Source organism: Erinaceus europaeus, unplaced genomic scaffold (assembly GCF_950295315.1).
Source record: "Erinaceus europaeus unplaced genomic scaffold, mEriEur2.1 scaffold_400, whole genome shotgun sequence".
NCBI lineage: Eukaryota > Metazoa > Chordata > Mammalia > Eulipotyphla > Erinaceidae > Erinaceus > Erinaceus europaeus.
The window spans coordinates 42,931-69,474 of record NW_026647345.1 but is presented as its reverse complement, the minus strand read 5'-3'; the positions used below and the strand labels follow the sequence as shown (position 1 = coordinate 69,474).

The following is a 26,544-nucleotide window of genomic DNA, read 5'->3' as shown; positions in this document are numbered from 1 at the left end:
AGCCAGCCAGGCAGAGCAGCGCCCGCTCCTTCCCAGCCTGTAGACAAGCACACGCGGTTACCAAGTGGCACGTGTGCGGGTTCTCGGGTCTGGGTCATCGTGAAGGAAATCTCTGGGCTGGGCACTCACACCACCGGAAGCCAGCTCGCAGGGACAGCTGGGAGCAGAGCAGGTGGAGTCCAACAGGACAGTGAGGAAATGGAAGTGGCAGGTCAAAAAAGGAAATGGCTAGAAGAGGGGGTGGAGAGAAGATAACAAGCTTCCATAGCAGCTGTCGTGAAGGTTCTAACCAGTGGGGATTAAACCAATAGCCTGCAGGCAGGGCAGGTCTCAGGCAAAACAGTGATTCTGTGCATAGACCACAGCATCACGCAATGGAGAGGACCTGGCGTACTGACCAACAAGAAGCTTCACATGCAGGGCAGCAAGTTTATCTCCCTCTCCCCCAATCTCTCTCTGTCCTATTGTGTGTGTGTGTGTGTGTGTCTATGAAAAATAGCTTCCAGGAGTGGTGGATTCCTCCTGCAGGTACTGCTGCCTGCCGCGCCCAGGTGGCTGCAGAAACGGGTTTATTTTTTAATTTTTATAGTGATTTAATATTTTAAAATTTTATTAATAACAAAATTATGAGATGGCAGGGGTATAATTCCACACTGTTCCCACCACCAGAGTTCCGTGTCCCCAATCCCTCCACTGGAAACTGCAATGGTTCTCCCAAGGTCACAGAATTGGGTTGACTATTACTTCTATAACTGTCTATATTTATATATATTTGCCCATTTTTCTTCCTTTTTTAAAAAAATTTTATTTATTTATGAGAAAAATAGGAAGAGAGAGAAAGAAAAAACCAGACATCACTCTGGTACATGTGCTGCCGGGGACTGGACTCAGGACCTCGTGCTTGGAGAGTCCAGTGCTTTATCCACTGCGCCACCTCCCGGACCACAACTTGCCCATTTTTCTATGATCCTGCCTTTTCTTCCTTCAGAGTCACACCTGCACCTGCTACCATTTCCGAGTGTCCTTCCTTCTTTCCTCGTCTCTTTCTGGGTCCTGATGCAATTGGGGTTCAGAGCCCTCTGGTCATCTTCCCTAATGTTTCTCCCCGTCTGGGAGTGTGGACCCAGATTCTTTATGGGGTGCAGAAGATTTCTGTAATTTCTACGGACCTGGATTTTAAGGCAGAAACCCAGTTTCCATCAAAAGAGCTAACTTTCCAGAGGTGGTGGTGCAAGATGACCACAACCTGAGACCTGTCCCCTAGGGACTCCAGCCCCTCTGACACGGGGGAGACCTGCCCCGGGGACACTGGGGGTGACAGTCCCTCTGCGATGACCTGCCCCGGGGACACTGGGGGAGACAGTCCCTCGGCGGTGACCTGCCCCGGGGACACTGGGGGTGGCAGTCCCTCTTCGGTGACCTGCCCCGGGGACACTGGGGGTGACAGTCCCTCGGCGGTGACCTGCCCCGGGGACACTGGGGGTGACAGCCCCTCTGCGGTGACCTGCCCCGGGGACAGTGGGGGTGACAGTCCCACTGGGGTGACCTGCCCTGGGGACAGTGGGGGTGACAGACCCTCTGCGGTGACCTGCCCCGGGGACAGTGGGGTGACAGTCCCTCGGCGGTGACCTGCCCCAGGGACAGTGGGGGTGACAGCACCTCTGCGATGACCTGCCCCGGGGACAGTGGGGGTGACAGCCCCTCTGCGGTGACCTGCCCCGGGCACACTGGGGGAGACAGCCCCTCTGCGGTGACCTGCCCCGGGGACACTGGGGGAGACAGCCCCTCTGCGGTGACCTGCCCAGGGGAAACTGGGGGTGACAGACCCTCTGCGGTGACCTGCCCCGGGGACACTGGGGGTGACAGTCCCTCTGCGGTTACCTGTCCCGGGGACAGTGGGGGTGACAGTCCCTCTGCAGTGACCTGCCCCGGGGACACTGGGGGTGACAGCCCCTCTGCGGTGACCTGCCCCGGGGACACTGGGGGTGACAGCCCCTCGGCGGTGACCTGCCCCGGGGACAGTGGGGTGACAGTCCCTCTGCGGTGACCTGCCCCGGGGACAGTGGGGTGACAGCGGACACTGGGGGTGACAGTCCCTCTGCGATGACCTGCCCCGGGGACAGTGGGGTGACAGCCCCTCTGCGGTGACCTGCCCCGGGGACACTGGGGGTGACAGCCCCTCTGCGGTGACCTGCCCCGGGGACACTGGGGGTGACAGCCCCTCTGCGGCCCGCCCTGCAGCCCCGCGGCCTCGGAGAAGGTTCCAGGAGCGCCGCTCGCCGCCCCCCGGCCGCCCTCCTCACCCCCAGCGACCTGGCGGCCGCGGCGCTAAAATTAGACGTCGGCTTGGCGCGCAGGTGCGCGGCCGGGAGGGGCGGGGGCGCGGCCCGATGAGTCACGGTCACGCCCCCGCGCGCTGACGTCAGCCGCTTCCCCGAAAGGTGACGTCAGCGCGCCGGCCCGGGAGGCCGCGCGCCTCTCCTGGGAAGTTTCCCGGAGTTTCGATCCTTAAAGGGGCCGTGCCTCGTACTGGACCCGAGCTCGGGGAGCTGCGGTTGCTCCCTCGCCCGCAGGCCCGCACCCTGGCGCGTCCTTCTGTCCTCAGAAGCGTGGGCCGTTGAAACGGTGAGGACAAAAGTGCTTCTTTGGAGGCTCCGAGCAGCCTACCGCCTCTTCCTGGAAGCTCTCCTTTATTACCTATAGAGTCTGCCAGGTTTTCCCCGACCAGGGACAATGAGCCCTATAGCTGGCCGACAGCCTGGGCCTCTGTGTGTGTGTCTCAGATGAGATGCCAGAGACCGGGCCAGCATGTCTTCACATAAACCTCTGGGCCCTTCCAGGTGTTGCACGGTGGCCCGCGCTGGCTGTGGCATGTCACGATCTGGCCTCCAAGCCTCCCTGTTGGGCCCCTGCGCCCGGGGCGGCTTCCAGGAGGAGGACCCCGGTGCCATCTGAAGGCTGGGCCTCTGGGGCCCTCCCCTGGCACGGCCGGCACGGCCTCCCTGCCCATCCCTGTTGGGACAGAGCCACAGAAGGAGGCCAGGCAGGGGAGGGGGCTCCCCGGCTGAGATGATGGCCGGGTGGGCTGGGACTCCCCCCCCCCCATGCCCCTGCCAGGCTGCCCCGTCTTGCCCTCCAGGGCCTGGCCCCATGCAGGACAACCTCCTGGCTGCCCGGCGCGCTGCTCCATGGCCACAGAAAGTGCTGGAAGCACGCGAGCAAGTGAGAGACCCCAGGGCCTTGCACAGACGCTGAGCCCAGTGGCGTCTCTGTGCTCTGGAGACAGCCCGGCCGTCAGCACCGGCCCAGCCTGACTGTCCCTGTGTGCCCAGGCCCCGGGCAGCCCGACTGGCACCCTCCCTGGCCCAGCTCAGCCTCGGGACCCGGGCCCAGCACCCAAAGCTCTGTCCTGTGTCCCCAGCTCCCACCCACGCGTGGGCGCAGTGCCCACCTCCTGCCCCGCCAGCCCCCGGGGCCTGTGGCCACTCCTGCCTGCCGGGGAGGGGAGCCCGCAGGGGGCTTCATCCAGTCTGTCTGGAGGGCCGGACACACAGACACGGGGACAGCTTGGGGGGACCTGCTGGCCAGCTCGGGTCGGGGTCGCAGGAGTGAAGAGCACGCTGAGTCAGCTTGCCATTTTTAAACCTTGGGTAAGCCAGCTCTCTCGTGTCATTTCAGGACTGGGCCTTCTCTGCCCGCCCCCGCCCCCGCCATGGGCCCCAGCCCCCCCCCCCCCCCCCAGCTGGTGCTAATGTGGAAGGAGGCTCCCCGGCAGGGCAGGGCAGGGGCAGGGGCACCAGGCGGCTTCCCGAGTGGGCAGGTGACTCAGCAGTGACATAGGCAAAGCCCACGTGGGGGTGGGGGCAGGGATGGCAAGGCTGCTGACCCGGGGTGGGGGGCTGGGAGCAGGCACAGGGTCCCGGGAACCCGCCTGGCTAGGGCTGGGGGCCACAGGGCTCTTCCCCTGCTGGTGCAGGAATGCAGGCTGACTCCTCGCCGAGGACTCCTCAAACCAAGCTCTGCCCCCCCCCAGGAATCTGGTTGGAGCCCCTTTAATCTCTCCCTGCATCCATTGCTGCGTGGCTGCCACTCCCTCTTCAGTCCAAGTGCCCAGGTTCCCAAGCACGGGGTGCTGAGAGGGGCCAGGCCACGTGATGGGAGTGTGGTCATTAGAGAACGGGGTCCTCGTTCAGGTAGACGCTTGCCGCCAGGTGTGCTCGGTGTCCCCCGTCTACCAGGCACACCTTTCCCGTCTAGGAGTTGACCTCATTAATGGAGAGAGGCTGCTGGCGAGGCCACAGGTGCTCGAGCTGAAATGCCAGCAGGGTCCTCTGACCTCTTCCCAGCCAGGACACACTCACAGCAGGTGCTCAGTGGGGGTTTGGATGGATGGATGGATGGATGGATGGATGCAAAGATGGATGCAAAGATGGATGGATGGGTGGGTGGATGGATGGATGGATGGATGGGAAGATGGATGGATGGGTGGATGGATGGATGGATAGGAAGATGGATGGATGGATGGATGGATGGATGGATGGATGGATGGATGGGAAGATGGATGGATGGATGCAAAGATGGATGGATGGGTGGATGGATGGATGGATGGATGGGAAGATGGAGGGATAGGAAGATAGATGGATGGGTAGGAAGATGGATGGATGGATGGATGGATGGGAAGATGGATGGATGGATGGGAAGATGGATGGATGTATGGATGGGAAGATGGATGGGAGGATGGATGGGAAGATGGATGGATGGATGGATGGGAAGATGGATGTTATGTATGGATGGGAAGATGGATGGATGAGTGAGAAGGTGAATGGATGGTGGATGGATAGACGGGTGAATGAGTGGTGGGTGAGTATAGGTAGCAGTAAGTCCCCAGGTGGTATCTGGGGTGCTGTGTTAGCTGCTCCTGTTCGGTGCTGCACATGTGAACATGTGAACTCTGCCAGACACCAAAGACGTGTGCGCACAGACACACACACACACCCGCTGTGCAGGCTACCTGAGCAGGTGAGCAGGGAACTCGGGGCCCAGCACAGAAGGACCAGCCCTGCGGCCACCTCCACTTTTAGCATCAGCCCCACCAGAACGAAGGTCAGAAGCCCGTGTGTGGACAGAGAAATAGAATCAACACCGGGAAACCCTAAGCTGTGGTGCTGAGAAACGGAGCCCGGGAGACCTGGGGCTGGGGGGAGGAGCCAGCCGAGTGGCCCAGACACGGGTCAACCTGCAGGAAGGAGACGGGCACGGCACAGAGGCCGGGGGCTGGCATCGTGGATGGGCCACAGCTGGCCTGCACACCGCGTGGAGAGGTGGCATCGTCCGTGTGTCCAAGTCCCTGACCAGGAACGCGTCCTAATGCCAGCTGCAGGCTTCCAGTCACAGTGTAGCATCAGCTGGACACTGTCACCTCGGGTACGTCAGGTGGGGTGCAGGGCTGGGCGCAGGGGTTCCCTGTGCCTTCGTCTCTGGCTCAGTTTTGCTGTGAATAGTTAACCGCCCTACAAAATAAAATCTCTTTTTGAGAAGAGCCCGGGGGTGGCGTGGTCGGTCAGCACACAGAGCACTAATTTAACGTGTGGTCCCAACTCGCTCCCCCACGGCAAGCGTGTCAGAGTAAGGCTCTGGCTATGTCTGCCTCCCTCTCACTAATACATCAATAAAATCAATAAATCAATACAGAGGCTGGGGAAATGACTCAGCTGGTAGAGCGCAGGACTTGTGAGCCCAAGGCCTGGAATATTCCTGGAGTCACACATTCGAGAGCACTGCTCTGGGGTCTCCCCCCCCCCCCCCGGCCGCCCTCTCTGTACATGAGTTAAATAACACAATTGTTCAAGAAAAGCAAAAAATGGGGACCCAGGGAATTGTACAGAGGAAGAACACCATACTTGTGTGCTGAGGCCTCAGAAGCCTCAGGTTCAATCCCCGGTAACTTCACCTGCCAGATCTGAGCACCCCTCTGGTCTCCCCGCCTGATTCTCTGTGAGAATAAGGACGTCTTGTGGCCTGGGAGGTGGTGTCATGGCCAGAGCTTTGAAATGAAGGAGGTCCTGTGCTCTATTCCTGGCATAGAGTGTGCCAGAGTGGTGCCCTGCTCTCTCTCTCCCTTGCAAACACACACACAGCACAGCTTTTCTATAAGACATCTTGGGCCGGTGAAAAAGCTCCCTCGGTTAGTGCCCTCTGTGTGATGCGGCTCAGGCCCCAGCAGTTGAAGGACACTTGAAGCTGTGGTCTGTTCCACTCTCTGCCTTCATGGGAGACAAAGACTCAAGTACCTAGATGCCCCTGCTCCCAAGGCCTGGGGGGGGGGGTGGACATTGTCTTGGGTGGGACTCACCTGCCGGGGAGGGCACCTGGGGGTCTTGAGGTCACTTGTGTCCTCACCTGCCCTGTGGGGTTTGGACAGTCAGGCCAGGGGTGGCGGGGAGCCTGGGTCGAGCCCCTTCTCAGCCCGCCCCCCAAAGGTCAAGATGAGGGAAGGCTGTCATATTTAGCCGATGGCTCGTATGGCCACCACGTTGGGTTAGTCACCTACGATGTGACATCATATTTCCACTCAATATAGCAGCAGCTGCCGGTGGCCTTGGGGGGCCGGGGCGGGGTCAGCCTGGGTGCCCGGCCTTGCCGGGGGGATAAATTGTTGGGGGCCAGACGTGCAGGGCCCACAGGAGAGGGACTCCTCTAAGCAGCTCGCTCCAGCGGCTTCCCGGTGATCTCTGTCAAGGTGAGCCTGAACTTCTCTGTCTTTTGGGGGGGGTTGTGGGGGGGCTTGCATGAGAAGTGACAGGGGAGGTGGGGGCACCCACCGTGGCAAATCCCCGGAAACACAGTGAGAAAGTGAGGCTCTCGGCACCCCAAGAGGGCGGGAAGGAGAGGGTTGTTAAATTAGCTGCAGTAGTGACAACACTGGGCAGCCGCAGTGGTGCCTCTCAAGGCAGTGTGGTCGGGGGGGGCTGGGGGGTAGGAGGGGAGCTGCCGCTTGGCTGGGGTGTGGCATGGGAGAGGGGGAGCTGGGCACACAGATGTAATCGCTATGGACGAAGATCTGGAATGGTTAACCCCCTGGTCTCCCTTGGACGTGGCTTCCCCTTCTGGAATATTCCCAGGGCTGTGCTCTGGGATACCTGCTTGGAATTGGCTGTGAGAGAACAGATGGGGGGCTGCGGGGGGCTACTGGTGTCTCTGGGGTTTGGTCCAGAACATGGAAGCAGAGAGGAGGGACACCCGGCCTGGCAGCTCCCCTCCAGCAGCTGCGTGACCTTGGGCCAGTCACTGCCATCGCCCTGGAGAGAACCCGTTACTGTCTCCACAACTGTGTGGCCTGGGGTGCTTACAGCTCTGCGTGACCTTGCTCGAGGGGCCGTGGTGATGGGGTGGGGGGCGAGGGGTGGGAGACAAGGGTGCCTCAACTGTCAGTGTTCTGGAACAGCCTGGGGAATGGGGTGGGGGTGTGTGGCCGGTCTGCCTGCTCTGAGCACCCCAGCTCTGTCCTTTCCCAGCAGTGTGGTGTGTGTGTGTGTGTGTGTGTGTGTGTGTGTGTGATTGATTGATTGTAAGTGATGCTTGAGGGTAAGTGAAGTCAGATGGATTGTAAATGACACCTGACACCAAGGACAGCACTGCAAGTCACTTGCTGGACCAGCCCCCACCCTCCTGGGCTCAAGGCAGAGAGGCTGCAGGGAGGGGTGTCCCTCCCCCAGGACGCCCCAGGGGAATCACCCTACTGGGTGCACCCCAAGCTGGGCTACAGCTCCAGGGCAGGGACCAGCCTCCCCGGGAGCCCCAGAGTCACAGCCCCAGGCACCTGGAACTGAAGGGGTGCCCTGTGCCAGGAGTCTGGGGGCTCCCCCCTGGCAGAGGGGTTCCTGCCCAGATGTGAAGCCCTCACGGGGGGGGGGGTCCCCACCCCCTACTGATTCCTGTGACCCACACCACTGGCTCCAGTCCCTGGTGGTTTGCAAAGCCTGCAGCTGGGGGGTGGGGTGGGGACACGCCTGGGGAAGCCCACCTTTGCCAAGGCCTGGGGGGATCGCAGAGGTCTGGAAGGCAGGGGGACTCAGCTCCCTGGGCACAAGAGGTCTCCGCCAGCCACATTCTGACCTGCACCCGGCTGCCCTGATGGTTTTCTCTGAAGAACCTTCTCTCTGGGTCTCTGGGTCTGGGTCTCCCCTCACTGACCACAGGGGCGGGGTAACAGGCCTGTCCCAGAGCCAGCTGCTGGCCGCCATCGCCTGGGGGTGTGTGGAGAAATGCAGGTGCTGAAGACGGGGAGAAGCCCCCAGGGGTGGGGCCGTGACCTGCTGCGGGTGCCGGGTGCCGGGAGCAAGGTCCCCAGCGCACGCACCAGGGGTTTGGGCTGTGCAGACCACAGCTGGGCTCCAGCCCTGTCCAGCTGTCTGTCCCTGTCCCCAGTCCCTGTGGGAGCTGGGAGGACTGAGCCCACTTGAGCTGGGGGGGGGGGACGGGACAGCGTGGGGGGGTGGGACAGCGTCTGTGGGGCAGAGTAGCCCTAGTGTCAGCGTGGAGTCACACACAGTAAACGGGTAAACGCCCAGCAAAGGGGACAGCAGGCTGTTCAATATTCGAGAGCCAAATCCTTACAGTACATTCCAAATAAACTTTAACCGCCACAGGACAAACCCATTTGCTTTCCCCCAGGGTCTCCTTTAAGTCCCTCCCTTCCTCCCTCCCTTCCTCCCTCCCTTCCTCCCTCCCTTCCTCCCTCCCTCCCTTTCTCCCTCCCTTCTTTTTCTTCTTTCCTGCTCCACCTTCCGTTCCCTCTTGTCCCCCTTTTCTCTCTCTTTATTTTCTTGTGTTTTGTTCGCTACCTTTGGTAGACATCTGTCACAAACTCTCTCTGGGGAGTCTGGCAGTAGCGTGAGGATCCCAGTTGGAGCCCCCGGCTCCCCACCTGCAGGGAGGTCACTTCCCAGGCGGTGAAGCAGGTCTGCAGGTGTCTGTCTTTCTCTCCCCCTCTCTGTCTTCCCCTCCTCTCTCCATTTCTCTCTGTCCTAGCCAACAACGATGACATCAATAACAACAACAATAACTACAACAATAAAACAACAAGGGCAACAAGAGGGAAAAATAAATATTTAAAAAAAAACTTTATCTGGAAGAGGATTAAAAAAGCTGATTAAGAGAGCTGAGAATTAGCTAGAGATGGCTCATGAGCATTTAAACCTGTTTGGATTTTTAATCATGCATACATACAGTTTTTCCCAATTAAAAATATTAAGAAGTGAGACAGTGTTTCACATATCCCCCCCTCCATTTCTTCAGTGTTTCCCTCAGTTCTGTCAACCCGCTTCCTCCCCCCAGTAGTGAGAGACAGCAACAGCGTCCAGTGGGGAGAGGACCGGACAGCACGGAGCAGGGAGGAGGCTGATGGAGGCTGAAGCCTGTGTCCACAGCGGGGAGGTGGGGAGAGGATCAGCTCCAGTTTGGGGCTTTTTTCTGCCTTTCTTTCTTTCTTTCTTTCTTTCTTTCTTTCTTTCTTTCTTTCTTTCTTTCACTAAATATATAACCATCTTTCCAACCATCCCATTGTCTGTACAACATTTTTTAGTGGTTGTATGAGTGAGTTAAAGTCTCTGTACTGACCTTTACTGTGTTCATGCTTTATGCTAAGCCTCTGGGTAGTTTCTGGTTTCTCAGTATTACAAATAGTTGAGTGTATATGTTACCATGAATAGGGACCCGAGTTCAAGCCCCTGGTCTGCACCTATGGGGGGGGGTATCTTCAGGAGCAGTGAAGCAGAGCTGCAGGTCTCTCTCTCCCTCTCTCTCTCTCTCCTCCCCTTTTAATTTCTCTCTGCCTCTGTCCAATAAATAAATAAATAATATATATTTTCAATCCAATAGCTAAATCTTTGTGCATTGCCACCCTTTTTATTTTAAAAAGGTCCTTCTGCAAGCATAATAAATATCTCCCAGGTAAAGGGCACATCCCAGAGTGCAGAAGTAGATGCCAGCCCTGGGGGACTCTTAGTGAGGGTGCGTGTGAACATGCAGAGACAGCCTTCACACAGCTAGCCAGTTTTAGCCCGTCTGAGAACTACTTTTCACAGCTGCTTCTCTGCAATGATTTAGAATTTTTCACCTGCATCTAATTTCTAGAGAAAGGCTCCCTGTCTAGTATGTCTGTTTAAGTAGTAATCATTCTCTGTCTGGATGTTGTAGTTTACTGTGGTTACACGTCTGTAGTTTAAAATTTTTTTACAACTTTATTTATTTTCCCTGTTGTTGCCCTTTTGTTGTTTTTTTGTTGTTGTTGTTGTAGTTATTATTGTTGTTGTTACTGATGTCATTGTTGTTGGATATGACAGAGAGAAATGGAGAGAGGAGGGGAAGGCAGAGAGGGAGAGAGAAAGACAGACACCTGCAGACCTACTTCACCACCTGTGAAGCGACTCCCCTGCAGGTGGGGAGCCGGGGGCTCGAATCGGGATCCTTATGTGGGTCCTTGCGCTTCATGCCACCTGTGCTTAACCCGCTGCCCTACCACCCGACTCCCGTGTCTGTACTTTTTAACAGGGGTTTTCTGATGTAAAGTAATCAAGTCTGCTGACACTTTCCTTTCTGGAGACTGACTTTCCTCAGACAGAATTTTGAAAATGACTTCCTGTTTAGTTCTAATAAAGAGGTGAAGCCCATGTGTTCACATGCTCTCAGTGCAATGTGTGGCTCTTCAGTGGGTCACCCTGCGAGCTTTGATAGGTGATAAGCACACACACAAGACTAGGAATTCGGAAGGAGGGACTTTCTTTCTGGGGCTCTGCTTGTCCATATAGACAAATACACTAAAATCATTGGCTTGTGCACTTTTTTTTATTTTTAAAATTTTTATTTACTTATTTATTTTCCCTTTTGTTCCTCTTGTTGTTTTTTATTGTTGCTGTAGTTATTATTGTTGTTATTGATATCGTCATCGTTGGACAGGACAGAGAGAAATGGAGAGAGGAGGGGAAGACAGAGTGGGGGAGAGAAAGACAGACACCTGCAGACCTGCTTCACCACCTGTGAAGCGACTCCCCTGCAGGTGGGGAGCCGGGGGCTCGAACCGGGATCCTTATGCGGGTCCTTGTGCTTTGCGCCACCTGCACTTAACCATCTGTGCTACCGCTCGACTCCCATGCACTTTATTTTAAAGACGCATTGATGTTTTTTATTAGTGAAGCAGCGGGGGCCTCGTGTACCCCCAGTGGGCGAATTGACCGTGTGCTACAGAAAATGTTCACGGACAGCCATGAAACACAGCTGCGTATTTTTTATTATTATCTTCATTTATTGATTGGATACAGACAGCCAGAAATCGAGAGGGAAGGGGGGGATAAAGAGGGTGAGAGACAGAGAGACTTCTGCATCCCTGCTTCACCCCTTTTGAAGCTCTCCCCCTGCAGGTGGGGACCGGGGACTCGAACCTGGGTCCTTGCGCACTGTAACGTGTGCACTCAGCCAGGTGCGCCACCACCTGGCCCCACATCTGCATATTTTAGCAGCTATGGGTTGTAATAGGTCATCACAGAAGATGTAAATTCAATAAAGCGATTTAAACTAGCACCATGTGATTTTTAAGGATTTATTTTATTTTATTAGAATAGGAGAGACAGGTTAAATTAGTGGAATTTTAAATATGTTTAAAATAAAATCTGAAGCATTTAAAGCATAGCTCTACACCCTCCAGCAGTTACATATATCATGTTTTTAAATACAAATTATCATGTTTTTTTCTTTCTGTTTTATTAGGACAGAGAGAAATCGAAGGGGAGGGAGAGACAGGGAGGGAAAGAGAAAAAGTGTCTACCCCTGAAGCTAGTGACTGGGGCTTGAACCCAGGTCCCTGCACATGGTAATGTGTGTATTCAACCGACAAGCCACCACTCGGCACGGCGCGCGCACACAACCAGAGAGCCCCTGGTGCTCCTCCAAGTGCGGCCTCTTAATTTCTCCTCCAAGGCAGCAGTGATGTTTACTTACGTATTTATTCATTCATTCACTTATTGTGGCAAACACAGCTTTGAATCCTGAAGCATTAGTTTTTGCCCCTTCTCTTTTTATGATGATGATATTTCAATGATGCAGAAATAGAACTTGACGGCATCCCATACATATCACACCTCACCCTCCACTGAAGCTCACTGAACCCCGCCACCCTCCAAGCGCCACCCCAGTCTCCTTTTGTTGCCTCACTTCTGCAGTTAAGTGTCAAGTGAGCTATTACTATTTACAGTTTCTTTCTTTTTTTTTTTTTTAAAAGGTTTTATCTATTTATGAGAAAGATAGGAGAGAGAAAGGGCCAGACATCACTCTGACACATGTGCTGCTGGGGATCGAACTCAAGACCTCATGCTTGAGAGTCCAAAGCTTCACCACTGCGCCACCTCCCAGACCACGATTTACAGTTTCTTTAGTTAATTCCTTTGTATAACATGGGTTGAAAAATCACCGATTGGGAGTTGGGCGGTAGCGCAGCGGGTTAAGTGCACATGGCGCAAAGCGCAAGGACTGGTGTAAGGATCCTGGTTTCAGTCCCAGGCACCCAACCTGCAGGGGGGTCGCTTCACAGGTGTCTGTCTTTCTCTCTTGCTCTCTATCTTCCCCTCCTCTCTCCATTTCTCTCTGTCCTACCCAACGACAATAACAGTGATAAACAAGGACAACAAAACGAAAAAAAAAAAAATGGCTTCCAGGAGCAGTAGATTCATAGCGCAGGCACCGAGCCCCAGTGATAACCCTGGAAGCAGAAAAAAAAAAAAATTCACCTGTGTTGGTGACTTCCTCACATCGCTTTCATCCCTGAGCAGTGTGTGGTCACGACTGTGACTCAGTGTGTACCCTCCGCATGACTGGTGGGCCCCCCAGCGGCTGGCAGAGCCACTGTCATGGACACGGGGCTTTTGTTCCTCTGGGAGAGATGATGGGGTGGCACTGCCAACTCAGAATAGATGGCTGGTCACTGTTACAAGGAACTCCAGGACTTTATCCCAAAGGGGTTGTTCAGTTTCAGACTCCCACCAACAGTTCGCGAGAGTTCCAGATGCTCCGCTTCCCAGCCAACGCCTGACGCACCCAGGCTTTTGTTTCTTTGTTAAATTTCGGTCATAAAGCTGGGTATGCAGTGGTAGCTAACCATAGCTTGATTTGCATCTCTTTAGTGAGCAGAGTTCTTGAGGGTTTTTTTTTTTTTTATGTGCTTTAGTTTATTTTGTGTTTTTATTTATTTTAACCAATAAAATTATTTTTTGGCATGACGGCTTGTACTTTTATATCTAATTACATCTTCTTTCCAAAATTACTATGACTTATGATGTCACGAAAGTCTCTGAACTACATTTTTCTACATAACCGGTTAACCCAGATGGTGTTCCTGCTGACTCGTGATGCTTTCTTTGCCATAGATGGCTGTTTCAAAATGTCTATTCTGTGCAGTTGATTCATTCATTAGTAGGATGCTTCGTTGATTTATTTTCTATCACTCTCATGGTGCTTTATTGTTGTATGCTTTACATTGGGTTGTTCTAGCTCTCCCCCGCCAAGAAAATTGGATCAGTCCAGTTAGTTTCTCGGCCGCTTGGCCCCTAGGAACCCCGACAGGGTTCCAGAGTGGCAGAGTTCGAGAGAGTGCTTGGCACCGCCGCAAAGAGACAGCAGAGTTCTGTTTAGTGATTAGTTTGGTTTAGTTTATGAATCGTTGTTCCTGAATAAAGAAATACAGCTTCCCTGCCCAGCCGTACGTCTCTGGTCATCTCTGTTACTCGCCCGTGAAGCTAGCCCGGCCAGCTGGAGCCTCCGAATTTGAACAACACTTTATTGCTATTTGCTTTTTACAGTGGTCTGATTTCTGGCAGGGCCACGGTTTCATCACTCTGTTCTTCAATGTTTTCTTTGCTGTTCAGGCCCGATCCCCTTCAGTAAACAGAACGATGGCGTCAAGTTTTGAAAAGAAGCTTATGGGATTTTTTACTGAAAGTGTACTTAGCACATAAACTCATTTGAAAAGTATGAGCACACTTTACTATCTTAAAGCCATAGACTTGACTATCTTCTTCGATGTTGTTTTAGTAACATTTTGGGGTTTATTTATTTATTGTTATTACATGAATCCTTCACTTTCTCATTTAACGAGTCCAAGGAATTGGGTGTCTTCATCGTTGTTTATTTTTACTGTGACAATTTTATTTGTTCATTCTACTTTCTTTTTGTTTACTTTTTTTTTCATTCTACTTTCTAACTAGATAGTAGTTCTGTATACAAAGGTTACTGGTTTTGTCTGATTTTTATCTTCTCTGTGTTTTTAGCAATTTTCTTGAGCTCTCCTATCATCTCTACTAATTTTCAGCTGACTCATTCTAACTCTTCTAGGAGGATAATCACCTCCTCTACAGATCTTTACCTGCAGGTATTTCTCTATCTCACGTCTGTCTGGCTGCCTGTTTACTTGTTTACTGATGAGAACTTCTAGGTCATAGTTGTATCAAAATAGCAATAAACTATAACCCTGTTTTGTTCTTGATTTAATATTACAGACTTAATATTTCATTCATGAGAATTTTTTATGTTAAGAGGAGTTCTTTGGTTAGTAATAATTTTTTTAGTAAAAACTGGCTGTTTGGGTTTTAATGTCCTTTCTGTATCCGGATTTTCATTTAGATTTTATAAGACCTTTTCATTTTAGGTGAAACTCCTCTAAAATTATTCTTTGGATGTTCTGTTATCTGTGTTTGCATCTTCCTCTCTATGTTAATAATTTATTTTTTTCAGGTTTTGTTGTCAGGGTTGTCTTTTTACATTAAATTAGATCCACTGTCCATATTTGTCAACGTGCTTCCATGACTATGGAAGTTTAGTAATAACTTCTCCAAGAGTTAGAAGATGTTTTCCCTAAAATGTTTCTAGGCCTCTATAATTTTTTTCTGGAGGGAGTTCTTTTTTCTTTCTAGTTTGCTCAACTTTAGTTAATGTGTGTAAGTCTTATACTTTTAATTATGGTTCTGTACATATTTCCAGAAAACTGTTTAATCTAGGTTTTCAAGTGTATAGCTCACAATTTTGCGAACTATTGTGTCATGTTTAAATATATTTTAGAATAACCCAGTTTGAAACATGTCCTTAACTGATATTGGAGTCCCTCATATCTTATTTCTAATCGAGTGTCTACTGTTATTTTTTTTTTCCTTCTTTAGTTTCTCCAAAGGTTGAGCTGTTTTGCTGGGTTCTATTTAGGCAGCTCTTGAATTATTTCTGAGTTTTTCTACAGTCTAGTGAATTTCTGTTTAGTTTTGTCCTTAATTTCCTCTCTCTTGGTAGCTCAAGGATTTTATTGTTGCTGTTCTAGGTAAAGTACTTTGATTTTTCCTTTCCTTGAAAATGATTAAAACAGAAAACTGCAATTTCACCTTTCACTAAGCTTCAATACACAACTTTCAGTATAGCATGTTTTTATTTTAGATTTTCTTCTATTTCTTTGCACCAGTTTCTTTTTGTTTGCTTACTTTGCTGTGCCCTTTGCTGCTCTGCTTTAATGTCTATCACCGGGAGTTTTATTACTCTGTCACTGAAGAATTAAACTTGTATCATCTCTGTATTTGAAACTATTTCCCACTCTGGCTGGCTGTCTGTACTTTCTTTCCATTTTGTTCGGTCATCTGATCTGTCTGCCTGTTTGTGTCCCACAGAAGAAGTCTTTCCCGGGTGGTGGGGAATAAGTTTATGTCCATTTAAAAGCAGTGACCTTTGGCTGTTGACGCTTGTGCCTCCCCTGTCCCTGGCTAGTGTGACCAATTTCTCTGCTCAGAGTTCTGGTCCCAGCCGCCGTCTCCCCGTTGCTGTGTGACGCCAGTCAGTCCCCATGGACCATCTCCTCGTGTGTGGATCCTTCCGGGGCTCTGTTCCACTTCACCCGTTTTGGTGTCGACCCCTGTGCCAGTGCCACTGCCGTCTTTGAAATATCTTCCTTCAAGTAAGCTGCCTGTTCTTCAAAATTGTCTTGTTTCTTCGTGGTTTCTTCACAGGGCTTTTATTTTATCTTGTAATTTTTGGATTTGTTACTAATGGTTTGTTACAAGATTGTAAGGTGACAGTGTCTGGTTTCCCACCACACCCACCACCAGCGTCTGTGTCCCCACCCTCCCACCTCCCCAAAGATCGTCACCGCAGTTCTCACGAGTCTTACAGTTTGCTTGCTTCTGTTTTGTCTGGTTTTTTTCTTCTTCTTTGGCAAATTCCTGTGTATCAGATCTCTAGATGCCACATAGGAGTGAAACCATCTGGTAGTTAGTTGCCTTTTGTCTTTTTACTGATTTCACCTCCAGTTCCTCTCAGAATCAGCTGAGTAAGAGCCTCACACGTACAGGGATCTTGGAAATTAGAACTGCATCAGGTGTGTAGGTCAACGTGAACACAGTGGTCACCTTTTGCGTCAGTGAGGAGAGTGCTCTCATGACTGGCCGGGGTTTTCTGTCCTCCTCTCTGTTGTTCTCTCTTCGTGCAGGGCTCTGCATCATCAGTACGACTTCTGGTTTTCTCCACTGCTATTTGGTGCATCTTCGCACAGATTCAGCCCAGGTGCTGTGCTACTTCTTACTAGCAGGACCTTCTTCTCTTTGGCTGTCTGATCAGTTCTTGCTGTTAGAAATAACAGCCACTTTTCTGTGATTTTTTTGTTTTGTATTTATTTTCTTGCAGAGTCCTATTTAGTTCCAAGAGTTTCTCTGTGAATTTTCTTGATTTTTTTTTTAAAAACACAGAGAGCCTTCTTTTCTTTTCTTTTTAAGTATTTTATTTATTTTAATGAGAGATACAGAGAGAGGGAGAGAGACCAGAGCACTGCTCAGCTCTGGCTTATAGTGGTGCTGGGGATTGAACCTGGAGCCTTGGAGCCTCAGTCTTGGGCATGAAAGTCTCTTTGCATAACCATTGTGCTGTCTCCCCAGCCCGAGAACCTTATTTTCTATCGACACAAACAGTCTCTTTTCTTTCTGATCGCTTTTCTTTCCCAGTGCTTCAGCTGAGACCTTCGCCACAGCTGGTATTCTCCTGCTGTTTCTAATTTTAATGGTAACACTTCTAAAATGTCACCAGTCAGCAGAGCATGTGCTGGTAGAATTTGGATAGATGGTTCTGTTGGTGGAGAAAGTCACCATGTATCTTGAGTCTTGCAAGGCTTTTTCGAAACCACAATTGAATCTTGGCTGCATTCTCTCACGGGTTTTTTTTTCTGCTTAGATCAACATAGTGAAAAGATTTTTGAACTAACTAGTGTTTCTCTTGAATATTAACTTTAACAGGTTTTTTTTTTCTTTTTTAAAGATTTTATTTATTTACTAATGAGAAAGACAGGAGGAGAGAAAGAACCAGGCATCACTCTGGTACGTGTGCTGCCAGGGTTGAACTCAGGACCTCATGCTTGAGGTTCCAATGCTTTATCCACTGCGCCACCTCCCAGACCACTAACAGGTTTTCTAGTTTTGAATTATACTTTTATTCTGGAGGTAAACCCTAGGTGGGCATGCTATTTTCTCTGTGACATTCTGTCTACAGGAAAACTGAGGTTAAGTCATAATTTCACTCTTGCTCCTTGCTTGACTTCAGTACCTCAAAAACAAGTTGGGTAACCTACCTCTATTATCTTGTGCTCTGAAATATTTTAAAAACAACATTTTTCTATTTTTTAAAGGACTAATGGAAACATTTGGGGCTGGAGGGTTTTCAATAACAGTTGACTTTCTTGACTAAGGTTTTATGCTGGTCTCATCTGAACATGCTACCAAACTTTATTTCTTCTTAAGAACTCTCCATTTCTTCTCTGTTTCAGAACTTACGGGCATGCAACTGTGGGTAGGATCTTTATGTATTCTTGTTTCTTCACTGTCTGTGCTGCTAACCTTTTCCTACCTTTCTGTCTGTGACTTTCCTTTCTTCTCAGGCCTTTTTTTTTTTATCTTTCTCTGAGTTGTTTGGAAGATTTCGCTCATCACCCTAAGCTTTAGCTTTTTAATATCCTTCTGCTACATTTATTCTTTCTCTCTCTTTTCAGCTTCTCTGTTTTCTTAGCTTCTAAAGCCAGTTGTCTTGTATATTGACTGTTCTGTTTTTAAAGGGCATGTGTCTCAGGCTAATCTTTGTTTTCAACTACAACGAGCACCCAGCACTTTTTAGTGGCCTATTGAACTCAGTTTTACATCTCAAGTCCAAAGAACTGTAGTTTTGCCTTTTATAACGAGGATAAATGGCCATATTCATATAATCCGGTGCTACTTGTGTTTATCAAGATACACTCTCCATCACTGATCTCTTTAGGGAAACTACGGTTTGTAAGCTCTTCTGATGTTTGTATGCCAGGAATGTTGTGATTTGTCAAGATGAAGACTCCAGGTGGGCGGACTTCACCGCTCTCCTCTGTCCCTGTGACATATTGCCGCCTTCTAGAGTCTAGTTTTGACTAGGTGGCTATCATCCTAGTTCCCATTCCTTTTGTCCTCTGTTAACATTTGATGATCTCTTTTATTTGTAATGTTCTGCAATTTTGCTACATACTGTGTCTAGTGTGAAACTGTTCTGACTGCCAGGTTTGGTGCAGTCCCCGGCACCGGATATGCCAGAGTGGTCCCCTAGCTTACTCTTCTCCCCCCTTTCTTTTCTTCTTCTTTTTTTTTTTTAAAAAAAATTTATTTATTTATTCCCTTTTGTTGCCCTTGTTATTTTATGGTTGTAGTTATTATTGTTGTTGTTGTTGGATAGGACAGAGAGAAATGGAGAGAGGAGGGGAAGACAGAGAGGGGGAGAGAAAGACAGACACCTGCAGACCTGCTTCACCGCCTGTGAAGCGACTCCCCTGCAGGTGGGGAGCCGGGGGCTCGAACCGGGATCCTGACACTGGTCTTTGTGCTTGGTGCCACCGACTCCCCCTCCTCTCCCTTTTTCTCTCTCCCTCTCCCTCCCCCCACCTCACTCATTAAGAAATAACTGAATATTGGGGCCATGTGGTGGTGCACCTGGTTGAGCGCACATGGACCTGGGTTCAAGCCCCCCAGTCCCCACCTGCAGGGGAAAACTTCCTGAGTGGTGAAGCAGGGCTGCAGGCGTCTCTCTGTCTCTCTCCCTATCTCCCCTTCCTTCTCGATTTCTGACTGTCTCTATCCAATAAATAAATAAAGATAATTTTTAAAAATAAGAACAATGGTTAATACTTAAAAAAAAGAAATAACTGCATCTTAAAATTTTCTGTTTCATAAATCTTTTGAAAAGTATTTAGTTACAACATTTTATTTATTTTTCCACCAGAGCCCTGCTCAGCTCTGGTTTATGGTGGTGTTGGAGATTGAACCTGGGACTTTTGGTGCCTCAGGCATGAAAGGTATTTTGCATAACCATTATGCTGTCTCACCGGTCCTCTGTCTCATAAATCTTTTAAAGGTGAATAAAATTAAGTGCACTTGTGATTTGAGGTCTTGATTGTGAATTATCCTCAGTGATGATTTCTCTCACTATGAGTAAAGTTAGTGCACTTGTGATTTGAAGTCTGGATTCTGAACTATCCTCAGTGATGATTCCTCTCACTGAGTCTTGCATGTGGCCACACACACCCCCCCCCCCCCCACCGTCTTCCTCACTTCCTGTTGTCTGCAGTCTACAAACTGATTCAGTCTCTTCTCTGGGCATTTTCAAATTTCAAGGACTTTGTTAATCATTTCTGAGATTTTTGTTGTTGTTGGAGCTTTTTATTTTTAATTAAAGAAATAGTTAAAGTCTAGTTGGCTCTGTTAAAAAGTAATCTGGTATTGCTTTTATCTAGTTCGTCTGATCACATGTGAGAATTTCTGTTCTCTCTCTTTTGACGTGTCCACTGTCCTTACTCTCCAGTCTTTTAAAGGCTCAGGTCTGTGATGTTTGCCTCTGTGTGGAGCAGAATCCTCTCCTAGTAAGTTTCTTTGCTGACTTTTTTTAACCTTTAAAAAAGATGTCTTTGTATTTGGGTCCATACTCTCAGAGGGGTAAGTGTTAGGGGAAGATGACCAGAGGGCTCTGAACTCCAATTCCATCAGGACCTGGAGAGAGAAGAGGAAAAAAAGAGAAAGAAGAAAAAAGAAAGAAAGGAAGGAAGGAAGGAAGGAAGGACGGAAGGAAGGACGGAAGGAAGGAAGGAAGGAAGGACGGACGGAAGGACGGAAGGAAGGACGGATGGAAGGAAGGAAGGACGGAAGGAAGGACGGAAGGAAGGACGGAAGGAAGGAAGGATGGAAGGAAGGAAGGAAGGACGGAAGGAAGGAAGGACGGAAGGAAGGACGGAAGGAAGGAAGGAAGGACGGAAGGAAGGAAGGAAGGAAGGATGGAAGGAAGGAAGGAAGGACGGAAGGAAGGAAGGAAGGAAGGAAGGACGGAAGGAAGGAAGGAAGGACGGAAGGAAGGAAGGAAGGAAGGACGGAAGGAAGGAAGGAAGGAAGGAAGGACGGAAAAGAGAAGGACACTCAGAAGTAGCAGGTGTGACTTAGAAAGGAAGACAAGGCAGGTCCATAGAGAAAATGGGCAGATATATATAAATATAGCTAGTTATAGAAGTCATTGTCAACCAACATCTGTGGCCTTGGGAGGGAGAACTCCTGCAGTTTCCAGTGGAGGGGATGAGGACACGGAACTCTGGTGGAGGGAATGGTGTGGGATTATACCCGCTAGCTTATAATTCTGTAAGTCAATATTAAATCACTGATAATAATAATAGATGTCTTTGCATTTAATTCATATGAGAGAGCGCAGCTCAAGCCCCACGCAGTGCCTGCAGAGCAGGGAGGAGCTGGACCCTGTCTTTCTCGGCAGAGGACGGACATCTCAAGTCCTTGGGGCTTGCAGGCTCACTGCGCTGGGACCGGTGTGGTGCTGGTTCTCTTCTGGTCCCGTCTGTCACTCTGCCGCCACCCCTCAGGCTCCTCCACCTCTGCTGTGTCTCCCCTCCACTGTCCGCCCTGCTCCCCAGCCAGAACCAGAGCCGCTCGGAGTCACCACTGCTCAGTGACCATGGGGACATGGCGGAGCGGCCGCCATCTCCTTCTGCGTCAGCAAACCAGGTGTGTCCCTGCCTTCCGGGCCTGTGGCTCTGCACGTGGGACCCTGGGAAATGGCTGGAGCCACCTGCCGCCTGCCATGAGCCTGGGAGCCAGCGCCACGTGCCCAGCCCGCCACCAGACAGTCACACGGAGAGGGCCGTACGGACTCTGACACCACTGCACACCCAGCACTACAGAGTGCTGACGAGGAGCCAGCTGGGTGGATGGACAGATGGACAAATGGGAGGACGGACAGATGGACAGACAGATGGATGGATGGCCCGGAGCTCTGCTTACTCGGAGGCCCCCAGAAAGTGGTCAGTCAGTTCAGTGCAGAGCCTGGCTCATACCTCTGGGGGCATGCGGGGTGGGCACAGGCCTAAGAGCTCAGAGACCTGGCCTCCTGTATGGCAATGGTGCCGGCAGCTAGAAGGAAAAGACCCAAGAGGCGAGACTGCAAACGTCAGTCTTCATGGATAGCCCTAGCAAGTTCCCCAGGGCCCTGAGAGAGTGCATGAGCCCCATGACATGTTTCCCGGGTGCCTGGTGTGTGTTACTCTTTCTTTCTTTTTTTTAAATATATATTTTTAAATATTTATTCCCTTTTGTTGCCCTTGTTGTTTTATTGTTGTAGCTATTATTGCTGTTGTTATTGATGTCGTTGTTGTTGGATAGGACAGAGAGAAATGGAGAGAGGAGGGAAGACAGAGAGGGGGAGAGAAAGACAGACACCTGCAGACCTGCTTCACCGCCTGTGAAGCGACTCCCCTGCAGCTGGGGAGCCGGGGCTGGAACCAGGATCCTTCTGCCAGTTCTTGTGCTTTGCGCCACATGTGCTTAACCTGCTGCGCTACCAACTGACTCCCGTGTTACTATTTCTGTCACTGTTCTGCAGCTTGCTTGGCCTTTTTGGCTTCCCCAAGGATGGGGCGGGTGCACCCCCAGAAGCCCTGCTACCGCCACTGTCATTAGTGTTCGAGAAAGCCAGGAGCGTCCCTGTGTCACCAGAGAGCCAGTTGACCCGCAGGCCTAGGAGAAAGCTCCTGCTCCAAGCTGGGGACTCTGGGTGCTTCCTCCTGAAGTGTGCCCACCTTCCCAGCAGCCAGTCCCTGCAGAGACTGAGCTGTGCTGTCACAGGCGGCAGAGACGGAGCCATTTCAGGCAGGGACTCAGGACCTGGGCAGAGTGGACGGGGCCCATGGCCTCAGACTCCCAACTCCGACGTGTCTCCTTGTCACCCCACCCACCTTGGAATGACCCCCGTCTCCTTTCCAGACCAGGAACTGGGCTCGGAGAACTCCAAGACCCTGTTTGGGGTCACCTGGCCAGTCTGCGGCCTGGATCCAAAGCCAGATGCCCGCCCGTCTCTGTGCCCTCAGCCTCCTCCCTTGGGGAGAACGCCAGGCTGTGGGCTGGTCTGGAGAGCCCAGGGTGTGGAGGGTGGGTCACACCTCACTGACCAGAGCAGCTGTGAGCACCCAGCTGCCCCAGACCTCCGTCCCCAGCCCAGAACCACCTTAGAGCAAGGGGCAGAGAAAGTCCCTCAGGGAGGGGCCACGTGGCCCCTGCAGAGTGCTGGCCTCCTCCTGAGGGACGGACAGCAGTGAGCAAAGAAACAACTGAGAAGGGCTATGACCACACACTCACACTCTCCACACACAAACACACAATCACACTCTCTCCCACACACACACTCACACTCTCTCACACACAGACACATACTCACACACTCACGTTCACACACACTCAGACACACACTCACAAACTCACATTCACACACTCACACACACACACACTCACATACACTCACACACACACTCACACTCACATATACTCTCACACACACTCACACACACACACACACTCACACACACACTCACACACACACTCACACACACTCACTCACACTCACACTCACACATACACTCACACACACTCACACACACACTCACTCACACACTCACTCACTCACACACACACACTCACACACACACTCACACTCACACACACTCACTCACACACACACACACACACTCACTCACACTCACACACACACACTCACACACACACACACACACACACACACACACACACACACTCACACACACACACTGGTTCCATCACCTTTGAGTCTTACAGGAATGCAAAAAACCCAGCAAGGGCTGGTAAAGTGAGGCCTGAGTGCTCACACCAAGGCCTGGGGCTTGGGAAACCCCAAGGCTGCAGCCCCTGCGGTGGCCCAGTGGCTAGAGTGCTGGCTTTGGACAGTCAGGTCCTGAGTCTGGTCCCTGGCCTCCCATGTACCAGAGTGATGTCCCCCTCCCCACACCCCATCCCCTCCCCCTTTCTTTCCTCCTCCCCCTCCTCCCCTTCCTCTCTCCTCCTCTCTCCTTTTAAAAAAATTTTATATTTTTATTTCTTTAAATTTCTTTATTGGGGGGTTAATGTTTTTCATTCGACAGTAAACACAGTAGTTTGCACACGCGTCACATTTCCCAGTCTTCCCCATAACAGTACAACCCCCACTCTCCTCTCTCCTTAGAAGAAGAGGCACCCAACAAGGGCAACAAAAGGGGACAGATAAATAAATATTTAAAAAATCACACACACACACAAAAGGCAGCACAGTCTGAGACAGATGACGGAGAGCCTTCCTCCTGGGGCTGGGGGCAGAGGGTCTGCAGGGGCTCATCCATCACGGGAAGTTTCTGTCTGACAAACGAGTGTGCTCACCGCCTCTGACAGGAGCTCTGCTTTCTTCTCTCTGGGTGTGTGTGTGGGGGGGGGCGTCCTATCACAGGAGAAAACTGGTTGATGTTAGAAGCGGTGGTTCTGCAGCGAGCAAGACACCACATCTAAAACACTGTGCGGGGGCCTGAAGGCCCTGGGCTCGGGTCGACCTCAGACCCTGGCGCCACGTGGCGCTGTCCCGGGCACCAGGGGAAGCTTGCATGTTAACAGGAATTAAAAGAAAAATCAGCGTGGTCCGGGAAGTGGCTCAGTGGATAAAGCACTGGATTCTCAACCATGAGGTCCCGAGTCCGGTCCCCGGCAGCACGTGTACCAGAGTGATGCCTGGTTCTTTCTCTCTCCTGTCTCTCTCATGAATGAATAGATAAATAAATAAATAAATTCTTTAAAAAAAAAAAAAGAAGAAAAATCAGCATACAAGGACAAGGCCGTTGTGGAAGATGGGGGGGGGCCTGTCCTGGCAGTGGGGGCACCAGGAGCCATCAGCCTGTGGACAGTCACTGCCCCCACTGCCGGCCCGGCTTCTCAGCAGAGGAAGGGGTGAGGAGGCCCCCCAGAAGGTTCTAGAAGGGACGGGGGGGGGACCTGCCCTCGGAGCTTGGGGAGCACAGCTGCCTTCCCTGCCTGCTCCTGGCCCCTGGCTGACCCCACCCCAACTCACCTCACCCCTACCCACCTCACCTCTGCCCACCTCACCTCTGCCCACTCACCCCTGCTCACCTCACCTCTGCCCACCTCACCCCTGCTCCTGGCCCCTGGCCGACCCCACCCCGACTCACTTGCTCACTGCCCCTGCCCACCACACCCCTCCCCACGTCTCCCCTCATTGGGCAGGTGTGCTAACCCTCAGTGGAAGGACAGGGAGGAAAGACAGGCCATTAACAGACCCTCACCCTCTAGGGTCACACAGGGAGAAGCCCCCCCACCCCAGGGCCCCCACAAAGGACCCCAGCCCCACTTGGTCCTAGTTTTCACTCATTCTTTTTTTCAGAGGCAGACGGAAACAGGCATTCACACAACCCACAACACTTCCTGGTGCTACTCACAGCAACCCTCTGTGCTGAGGCTCGAACCCAGGGCCTCATGCACAGGAATGCAAGCCCTCTATCAGATAAGCTATTTCTTTCTTTTTAAATATTTTATTTATTTATTCATGAGAAAGGAGGAGAGAGAGAAAGAACCAGACATCACTCTGGTGCATGGGCTGCCGGGGATTGAACTCAGGACCTCATGCCTGAGAGTCGAATCCATTATCCACTGCGCCGCCTCCCGGACCATGGGGATGAGCTATTTCTGGCCCCTTGGAATGCTTGTCTTTTTAGCCAGAGGACCACATATTCCTTTAAGTCACAAAGGATACAGCCACTGTCCCTCCTGGGTCTGGGGGGGGAGGAGAGGAGGAGAAAGGAGGAGAGAGAGGAGGAGAGAGAGGAGGAGAGAGAGGAGAGAGAGGAGGAAAGAGAGAGGAGAGAGAGAGAGAGAGAGAGAGAGAGAGAGGAGAGAGAGGAGGAGAGAGAGGAGGAGAGAGAGGAGAGAGAGGAGAGAGAGAGAGAGAGGAGAGAGAGGAGGAGAGAGAGGAGGAGAGAGGAGGAGAGAGAGGAGAGAGAGGAGGAGAGAGAGGAGAAGAGAGAGGAGGAGAGAGAGGAGGAGAGAGAGGAGAGAGAGGAGGAGAGAGAGGAGAGAGGAGGAGAGAGAGGAGGAGAGAGAGGAGAGAGAGGAGGAGAGGAGGAGGAGAGAGAGGGAGAGAGAGGAGGAGAGAGAGGAGAGAGAGGAGGAGAGAGAGAGAGAGGAGGAGAGAGGAGAGAGAGAGGAGGAGAGAGGAGAGGAGAGAGAGGAAGAGAGAGGAGAGAGAGGAGGAGAGAGAGGAGAGAGAGGAGAGAGAGGAGAGAGAGGAGGAGAGAGAGGAGAGAGAGGAGAGAGAGGAGAGAGAGAGGAGGAGAGAGAGGAGAGAGAGAGAGGGAGGAGAGGAGAGAGAGAGAGGAGGACAGGGAGGAGGAGGAGGAGGAAATTCCAGGCCAGGAAGCTGCGAAGGTGGCTTGCTTGGCCAGGCTGACTGAGAAGCTGGAGCCCAGAGCAACTCTTGGGGGTGGTGGTGCAGGCGGGGCACCTGGCAGAGCTGGAGGACAGGCGCCCCGATTCCTGCTGAGCCCCGGAGGCTCGAACGCACTCCATCAGTGTCCTGGCTGGAGAAGCAGGCGGAGACAGCTGTCCTTGCCAACCCCGCAGGAGCCTGGCTCGGGGGCACTCCACGCACGGTGCCACCCCTGCACTGACACCATGCCCACACTTGGTGCCACCCCTGCACTGGCCTGGTCCACACGGTGCCACCCCTGCACTGGCCTGGCCCACACGGTGCCACCCCTGCACTGGCCTGGCCCACACGGTGCCACCCCTGCACTGGCCTGGCCCACACGGTGCCACCCCTGCACTGGCCTGGCCCACACGGTGCCACCCCTGCACTGGCCTGGCCCACACGGTGCCACCCCTGCACTGGCCTGGCCCACACGGTGCCACCCCTGCACTGGCCTGGCCCACATTCCTCTGCCATGACCTCACCAGGCAAGTATGTGTGACTCACAGAGATGTTTCTAAGAACCGGTGTTTTCCTGACTGTTTACTTTGCAACGATCACAGCGCCCCGTGAGCCCGGTGACGTCTCCAGGCCCTAAACAGAACAGGCCCCCATTGTGTGGGATTTCCTCGCCTTGGTGATAAAGAGAAACAGACGGTGATTCAG

At 51.8% G+C, this 26,544-nt stretch overlaps 1 long non-coding RNA gene across 1 annotated transcript; it reads left to right on the top strand.

Moving 5' to 3' along the window:
• The first annotated feature begins 3,791 nt into the window (after positions 1–3,791).
• Positions 3,792–5,544, top strand: LOC132536311 (uncharacterized). Its single transcript, XR_009547941.1, has 2 exons — positions 3,792–4,366; positions 5,007–5,544. It is a non-coding gene; the product is annotated as an uncharacterized LOC132536311 (long non-coding RNA).
• The last annotated feature ends 21,000 nt before the right edge of the window (positions 5,545–26,544 follow it).